This window comes from Coloeus monedula, assembly GCF_965178545.1.
Source record: "Coloeus monedula genome assembly, chromosome: 8".
Classification (NCBI taxonomy): domain Eukaryota; kingdom Metazoa; phylum Chordata; class Aves; order Passeriformes; family Corvidae; genus Coloeus; species Coloeus monedula.
The window spans coordinates 22,211,520-22,219,472 of NC_138788.1; the positions used below are offsets into that span (position 1 = coordinate 22,211,520).

The 7,953-nt window shown below is 41.5% G+C and overlaps 1 long non-coding RNA gene across 1 annotated transcript; it reads left to right on the plus strand.

The window, feature by feature from the left end:
• The first annotated feature begins 462 nt into the window (after nucleotides 1-462).
• LOC309575452 lies at nucleotides 463-3,411 on the plus strand. Its single transcript, XR_014226602.1, has 3 exons — nucleotides 463-654; nucleotides 1,684-1,839; nucleotides 3,310-3,411. It is a non-coding gene; the product is annotated as an uncharacterized lncRNA (long non-coding RNA).
• Nucleotides 3,412-7,953: the final 4,542 nt, after the last annotated feature.

A 7,953-nucleotide genomic window follows, 5' to 3' on the forward strand; every position in this document is an offset into this window, starting at 1 on the left:
ATGAAATTCCCTGGGGTGCGTTTGACAATTCCATTCCCTTCCAGAACTCCGCATCACTGGTGTGCAGTTGCCCTGAGTATGCCAACAGACCTGGCACTGTTCTGCAGGCGGTGCCTTCCTTACAAACACTCTCTTCCAAAACTGTTGACCATTTTTGAATGTTTAGTTTGGAAAGATGAAGCTGAATGAATGAAGTAAGTAATTGTCCAGCATGTTTAACTTTTGCGGTTTCTGCAGGTACGTGTTTTTATTGGTGTCTCAACATGGGCTTGTATAACTCATCACCTTTAACTTCATCAAAATCATATTTTGGAAATACTTCCAAGACAACAACAAAAAAAGACTACTTTTCCAGTCTAACTGGGTTTTTTTTATTTATTCTGAAATAGTTGGGTGTTTGTCCACTAATCACTTGATCTGTTGCTTTTTTTCCCCTCTGTTTCAATAGGAGATGAGGTGTTTGCCAGTTGTCCTCTAAACTTGTTGAAGAATTTTGACTCAGTCCAAGGCAAGAAATGCTGTTGATAGGTTGGCATGGAGTTCACGTGGAGAGCTTGCTGGAGTCGTGTATATTGTCAGCACTAAGAGCAGTGATTCAGAGCAGTAGCAGAAGGACATCTATTCAAACAAGCAGAGCCATCCTCCATCATAAAGGTGCAAGTTCACACTAGAATCAAGTTCACAGTAAGAATCTGCCCCTAAGGCTTTATCTCCACATAAATCCTCACTTCAGTGTGAATGGAGTGTTTGCTCAGAAGTGTTGACAGTTTAAAATGTAAAAAAAAAAAAAAAAAAAAAAAAAAAATCTGTTCTTAAAAACCCCTGAAAGTATTTCATCTGCAGAAATATATACAGTCTTGCATTATAAATTTTTTAACCATTTTTAAATGTTTTCTTTATCTAATTCCCATTGACCGCCTAATATCCCATACCTTTTAAATATAATAATGCTTTCTTGAAGCACAGTAGAACTTCCACTTGATGCTGGGATTTGTACATTGGATTTGGTGCATTGTGGACGTCAAACTACTTATAGTAGAGTAACCTGGTGTCTGGCACTCACTCTCTAAAGCTGGGTTTGTGGGCTCTGGACCCGCTGGTGGTCTGGTTCATCAGCAAGAGCTTTCTCCTGGCAGAGGGCTGTGCCTTCAGTCCCAGTCCCACAGTATTGTAAAACTGTTCAAATGGAACAATAATTTAATTTACCTTTATTTAATTTAGCTTTGTTAAAGGTGAACTCTCTCTCATTCAAGTGTGAAATTGCTGATTTTGAGGTGGTAATTTCCCTTGTTTGTGCTCTTTCAAGTCTTCTGGTAACAATCTGGGGGGGGGGAGGTAACCCAACATTGCTGCTCCGGGATGGAGCCAAAGCCTGTTTGTGAGCTGGACTGGATTTGCAGCTGAAGGAACAATTTCTTGTACCAAGGCTATCAGCCTCTCAGTAACAAGGCTCTGGGAGTAGTGTGTTAACGTGACTTGGCAATCACAGGCATGCTTCAGGCAAGCAAAAGCACTATTTTGGATGGTTCTTGAAGCACCTTTCCAATACTCTCACTGTCATGTCTCATTGGAGACACTTCTCTTAAAGGTTACCACAGCAGCTTGCAAAGGGATGGGGAATGAAGCGGAAGAAACCAGAGTTTATGTTCTTTTTACCTAAAATTTCTGACTTTGCGAATTTAGGTTTGCATTAGGCCTTGTCTGTGCCAGCAACTGCCTCTGAGCCTCCGTGAGCAAAGCGCATTTGGCTGAGCCCACTCCCCAAGGATCACACACTTTTCTGCTGTAGTCAGACTTCTGAGCATGCACAGACGGATGAGAAGGGAAATGGCAGACAAGGTAAAGTACCCTTTTCTTCCCCTGTGCATTCCCAAGTCCTGTGTTGTTACCAGTTCAGTAAGACAACGAGTGATCACATGATTCAGAAGATTACAAAAGCCAACTCATCTATCGGGTGCCAGGAAAACAAAATAAAAAAACAAAACCAAAAAGAACAGACTACCAAATGGAAATGCTTCACCTGCCACATGAGCCACAGCACATCGTAGTAGCCTGCTCACCCCCCTGGTGCCAGTTTACTGCTGAGGACACAGTGTCAGCATCCTGAGCAGCTGGTGCCAAGAGGCAGCATCTCATGCAAATTGTAGGGTCATGGATGCAGCAATAACTCTGCAAGGATTTCAGTAGCAAGGCCTGTCCTGTTTCTGTAAGACTGGCCATGTTGCTAAATCTGATCTGAAAGCTATGTATCTGTTGGTAAATTATCCTTTCCTAAGCCCTTTTCCAACTTCCACAAACTTTCTGCAAAACCAGAGGGGGATTTAACCACTGTTCTGCTTTTTCAAGCTTGCTTAGGATTAGTAGTATAAAAATCAAATAGGAAAGTAAGGAAAGTACATCTTCTTGGCAAGGTACCTCTGGGGAATAGTCAGCTAATGCTGAGATTAAATTCAAAGCTGATACATGCATGATAAGTCTGGTTAATACAATTTACAAAATTATGTCTCAGTCTCTGATACATTTTGTGTGTCTGCCTTCTCTGGGAGATGAGTCTCTTGTGAACCACTGAGGTGCTAAAGTCCTTTCCAGCAGCTGGATGCTGTACGTGGTTATGTCAACCTGGCAGGCTATTGAATTCCCACCTAGGAATAGCAGGCTGTTACATCCACTGGTATATTGGGACTGACAGTTGCTTACTAATGGCTCTAATAGTTTCATCACAGCTGGCATTCTATGAATAAACATACAAATCTAGCTCTGAATGTAATTCATTTCCTGCTATGAGACATAAATATGTTTGTGGGAACTTAGATAACAACGTGCATTCCCATTACAGGTGTGTTTAATGGGTAACCATCCAAAGATACAAAGGTAATTATCTTTCCTATCTTGCAGTACTTCACTGAAGTGCATGTGCAAGGTAGCAAAAGAATGTTTTATAAAAATGTTCAGTTAGAACAATAATAATGAATGTTAAAGGTGAACTCTCGTTCCAATATGAAATTGCTGATTTGCAGAAGGAATAATTTCTCTGGAAATCTTTATGTAAGGTCCAAATGATAATGTATTGCTTTATAAGTGGACTTTTCAGGCTTGCTGCAGAAATCTCTAGCAGGAATACAGGTTTAGATGAAAAGAACAAGTAATAATTCTTGATAAAATTCTGTAGACGTCACATTATAATTTCTGTGGGACTCTTTCTATAAAACTCAGGCTTCATTTTTGTATTCTATGAGATTTTTCCATAAAGCAATTACAGTTTTTAGGGGTTTTTTTATATTTTTCCTGTTCTTTTTTTTCTTCTCACAGGCAGTCATACACCTTGGTGAGTAAATGCAAGTGATTTGATGGAAAATGAAGGGGTTTTGTGATGAAGGAACTCCCCTGAAGCTCCAGAGATCTGGAAAGGGCTTTTGTACAGAGCACCTGGCTCTGTATCAGGGCTTTTGTGTGACCACGGCAGGCAGCAGCTGGCACCCAGGTGCAGCCCTGCAGGGCATGGGGAGCAGACAAGACATATTGGACATAGAACCTGGCTCTGGGCAGAGCTTGGTGGCTCCACACTATCCCTCCCTGCCAGCCAGGAGGTGCAGGAGCAGTCCTGGTCAAGCCTGGGGGCACCAAGCAGCTCCTGGTGTGACCACAGCTCATGTTCACCTGGGTTTAGGCAGCCTCACCAGCATCCCTCAGACCTGCCCAGCTCCTCTTTATCTGGTGAGCAGACCCTCACTCCTGGGGCAGGTGTCACCTGCACTGTCCACAGCCTGCACACAGCAGTACCCACCCACCTTTGGTAGATCATGTCCCTTTCCCAGGATCTCATCCCAACCACAGCAATATTCCACTCACTCTCCATAGCTTTTTCCAAGGCTCCGGTGATGCTCTTCCCATCTCAATGCAGCCCCCAGACAACTCCTCCAGAAAACGCCTGCATAAATGGAGGCAGCCACAGACCTCTCTCTGATAAAGTAAATGTGATTGTTTTGCTTTTGGGTTTAGTACAGCCAACTTGTTCCCTGAGCTGCATAGTTTGTGTCTGACAAGACTTTTGCAAACATTGGTGTGCTTTGTTACTGCTCTGGCTTGAAAACAAATGTTGTCAATTTTCTCAAATGAGGCTACAACACTGCTGGTAAATATTGACCCTACAGTATAGATAATCTCCCTAGGCTTCAGTTTTTTCCTATGAAAAAGTGAGAGCAATGTTTTATAAAAGCTCCTGATACTGAAGGACAGCAGACAGTGCCTTGTTGCTTGGTGACTGGTGAGGTAACCTCATCAGAACTAACCTTCCCCAAAAATATTACCTCTGGATGGAGGTTATTATTTGTTTCAAGAATGTCTATGTATCTGAAAGGAATAATAATACACTGAGTAGAATTAAGATAATGCTGAACATAGAACAAACATGGCTGAGATTTCAGCTGGGATATGAGACTGTCTTGATGCCAGGATAAACACACTCCAGTTTTACTTTGGCCTTCCTTTGGAAAAACTAGCTGCACACACTTGGCTGCCAGCTTCTGTTGGCTGAGTTGACACATTTCTCACAAGTACAGATTTAACTCAGCCAGTGATTACAACAGATTTTCTTTGCCTTTATATGGTTGGTTCACATTTCTCTGCATCTAGCTTAGCCTCCTCCCAGTTACGTTGTTACAGCCTAAGAAATTTGTGTTTCTGGGCATCCTTTGCGATTTCTTGTGTGGCATTGATGCTTTTATGCTTAAGGAGTGCTAAACCCACAACTTGTAGTCAGTTGTTGAAAGCTGATAGCATCAATAAAGAATTATGCTGCAAAGTATTAGAGCAGCCCACCTTCCCTCACAAGTATGTTGTTCTTGATCACTTTCCCCCAAAACTGATCCATATTCAGGTTCTTAAAAAGTGTTATTAAATAAGCATCAGACTTCATTTATGCATGGAATAATTATTTACTGAAATCTGTACCATATTTAAGCAGAAGGTTGTTCATATTTCCAAAGAAAGTTTTCCCCAGGACAGTAGTCTCCAGGACTATTAGCATTGCATTGGCAGAGTAAGTCTGGAAGCTGGGACACACATCTCTGTGCTAATGACTTCTGGTTTGTGCAGTAAGAAAGTGCAGCCTGTCTCTATACATGATGGTTGGTTTTTGCTACAAACCAGCATTATCTCAGGACTGTTTTGTTTCTTCATGGGAAGCTTTGCAGAGGGAAATAGGATAATGTCCTGAGTCGGTGAGAGACAGCATAATAATAACACAAACTTGCAGCCAGCCTCAACTTCTGTTATTCCTGGGTCAAAGCAAGGTGCTAGGCTTCCAGAGTGCTCCTCTTGTTCCTTTTTACCAAGTTGCCTTTTGTCTGCCACCACTTCCTTACCACAACAGGCCTTCCTGCTCTTCAGCAACTGGTGAGGTGCAGTCAGGTCTGCACTGTTTGGCATCCCACTTGCTGTAGGCCTGGCGCAGCTGTTAGGAACATTGGCACCACGAAATTCCCTCTTTGTAGTGACAAAATTCCCTAATAAGGATTTAACAGAACCAGAAAACAATGCTGGAAAAGGCAGCAAAGGGCAGGCAGGGTCAGGGATGTTTGGGAAAAAAATCCAGATGCTGCTTCAATAGGAAAAAGCTGTGGCCAGGAAAGAGTCCATCCCTGCTTAGCCAGGAGCTCATCTGTGTTGATAATTTGCACCAGATTTCTCTGCTTTCCATACCCTTGGGGATGAGGGGAAAGAGAGAGAGACATTGTGAACCAGAAGCAATGTGAACGTAGGTTGGCTCAGCCTCAAATCAGAGGGAGCTGCTGAAAATGAGGGTATTTTGATACCAAAGGTATGGCATAGGTACTCCCAGCTGGCTTTTCTTTGCCTGAAATGGCCGAACATTTGGTGCTTTCCTTTCTTTCAGCAATATATATTTACTTCACAATAAATATACAAAACAGTTTCTTTAGAGAACATAAACCTTATCAACGTTTTATCTTTTCGACACATTCAATTAATCCCAGTCAGAGCTGCATTAATCCACTACTGGAACATTACTGTAATTTCTAGCCATACTGGTTACGCAGAATGAGGATTTTGGCCACTGAAATAAAAACACTTCATACAACTTTCCTATTCCTAACACTTCAGGAAGAATTGAGTGAGGTGCCTGCTTTCAGATGGCAAACACTTAACCAGGAGCACTAACAGCTCCAATCTAATTCAGAGTCAACAGGGAGATTCTGACTGGAGCCCTTCAAACTTCAGGGCTGCATGGAAGGTCTGCACTTGGAAGAGCAGTATCACTCTTAGTGTCTGTGTTTTGTGTTTGTGATGCTGTGGACCCTCTCTGTGTCTGAGTTTGTATCACAGCTGTGTAGCTCTGGGATAGAAATGTTCATTGCTGAAACTTAATTGAAAATTTATTGTTTATGTAACTACCCAGAGTTGGCTTTGGTTCCAGTGTCAGTGGACAAAACCTGTGTGGTTGGATCACATGAACGGGGTTGTCTGCAACACCAGGCATCACTTTGGCTTTTTGAAGGAGAGTTTGTGTTTTCTTATCCAGAAAGTGAACCTATTGGTCCACATACCAGCTTTCTGGAAAATTCTAGCACCTTACCTCATGGCTCATTGCAAAATAATTCTAATAGATCAGCTGGGAGGATTGTATCTTTTCCTACACTTGCTATGAATGTTTTAAGCAACATACAAATATTTTTCCTAAACAAAATCTGTTCACTTTTTTTTTTTTACTGTTGTTAGATTGAAAAAAGCTTAAAATATTCTTAGGGGGCTGAAATGACAATAGGACTGCCTGTCAGATAACAACTCCCAAGGTATTTCCATATTTAATAGTTAGTAGATATGAAGATAGAATGAAAGCTACTGTGATTCAATTTTTCAGCAATATTGCTTTTAAAGAAGTTTTAAAACTTGCTTAAAGGCCAGTTGAAAAGCTTGCTTGGGGAGGCAGGAGAAAAAGGGAAGGCCTCTAGTTCATGACATGGTTTTAGTTCATTAAACTGCGGAGTATTTACATTTTTGTTTGCTAAATGCAGAAATAACACATCTCTTTTAGCTGAGAGCCGAATCCAGGAAAGTGTGTTGAAATACAAAAAGCACAGAGCCAAGAAATGGCTTATTGTGCTGCAGCAGAGTTTTCCTATGTGTCTATGGAAGATATTAGTGGGAGAATGTGTTCCAAAATATATTAAGAAAAAGAAGGTTCTCACATTTGAGGGCCATTTCATGTAGTTCATATATGGCACAGGATTTTGTCAGGAGTTGCATTTCTCCTATAACCAGACAAGTTATCTCTGCTTTCTGCTGCAGAGGTCACAACAAAAGCTTACAGCTTCATTACCACCTCCTTACATGCCTACATTAGTTCTTTAAGTGTCATATCCTAAAATCCAAGTTTACACATGCTTCTGAACCAGGCAGATGGAATTGAAGCACTGTGTGTGTGCTAACACAGCTTGGTGGTGGCTGTTAGTTTTACTGAAAGCAGAGGTTCTTCATTCTGCTGGAAGTTTGTTCCATGGCATATCCAACACAGAGTCTGAAATTTGTTGCAGGGCTTCAGAGATCCCTGTAACATTTTGGTGATGCCTAGGGACCCTGTGCCTGAGCTAGACGAGTTCATCCTCTCAGTCCTAGGAATAAAGTCAGCACCTAATTATAAAAAATAAACAAACATAAAGTTGAACCAGTGGCACTTCTCTCCAGCCTCTAAAACCTTGGAAGAGCTTTCACTGCTGACTTTCTTTTGAATTAGTGATAATTGGATTTAAATGTGATAATACTTTGCTAATAGGATAGCAGGAGTGATCCAGGTCATACATGAAGTTTATAGATGGGGTGAATACTGACATTCAAAGTCGCAACGAGTAACCTCCTAAAATACTGGCATTAAAGAGAAATTGTCAGGGGGGTTATTTTTTGAAAGGACAATCTGAGGTGGTGTTTTTGTAAAAACAA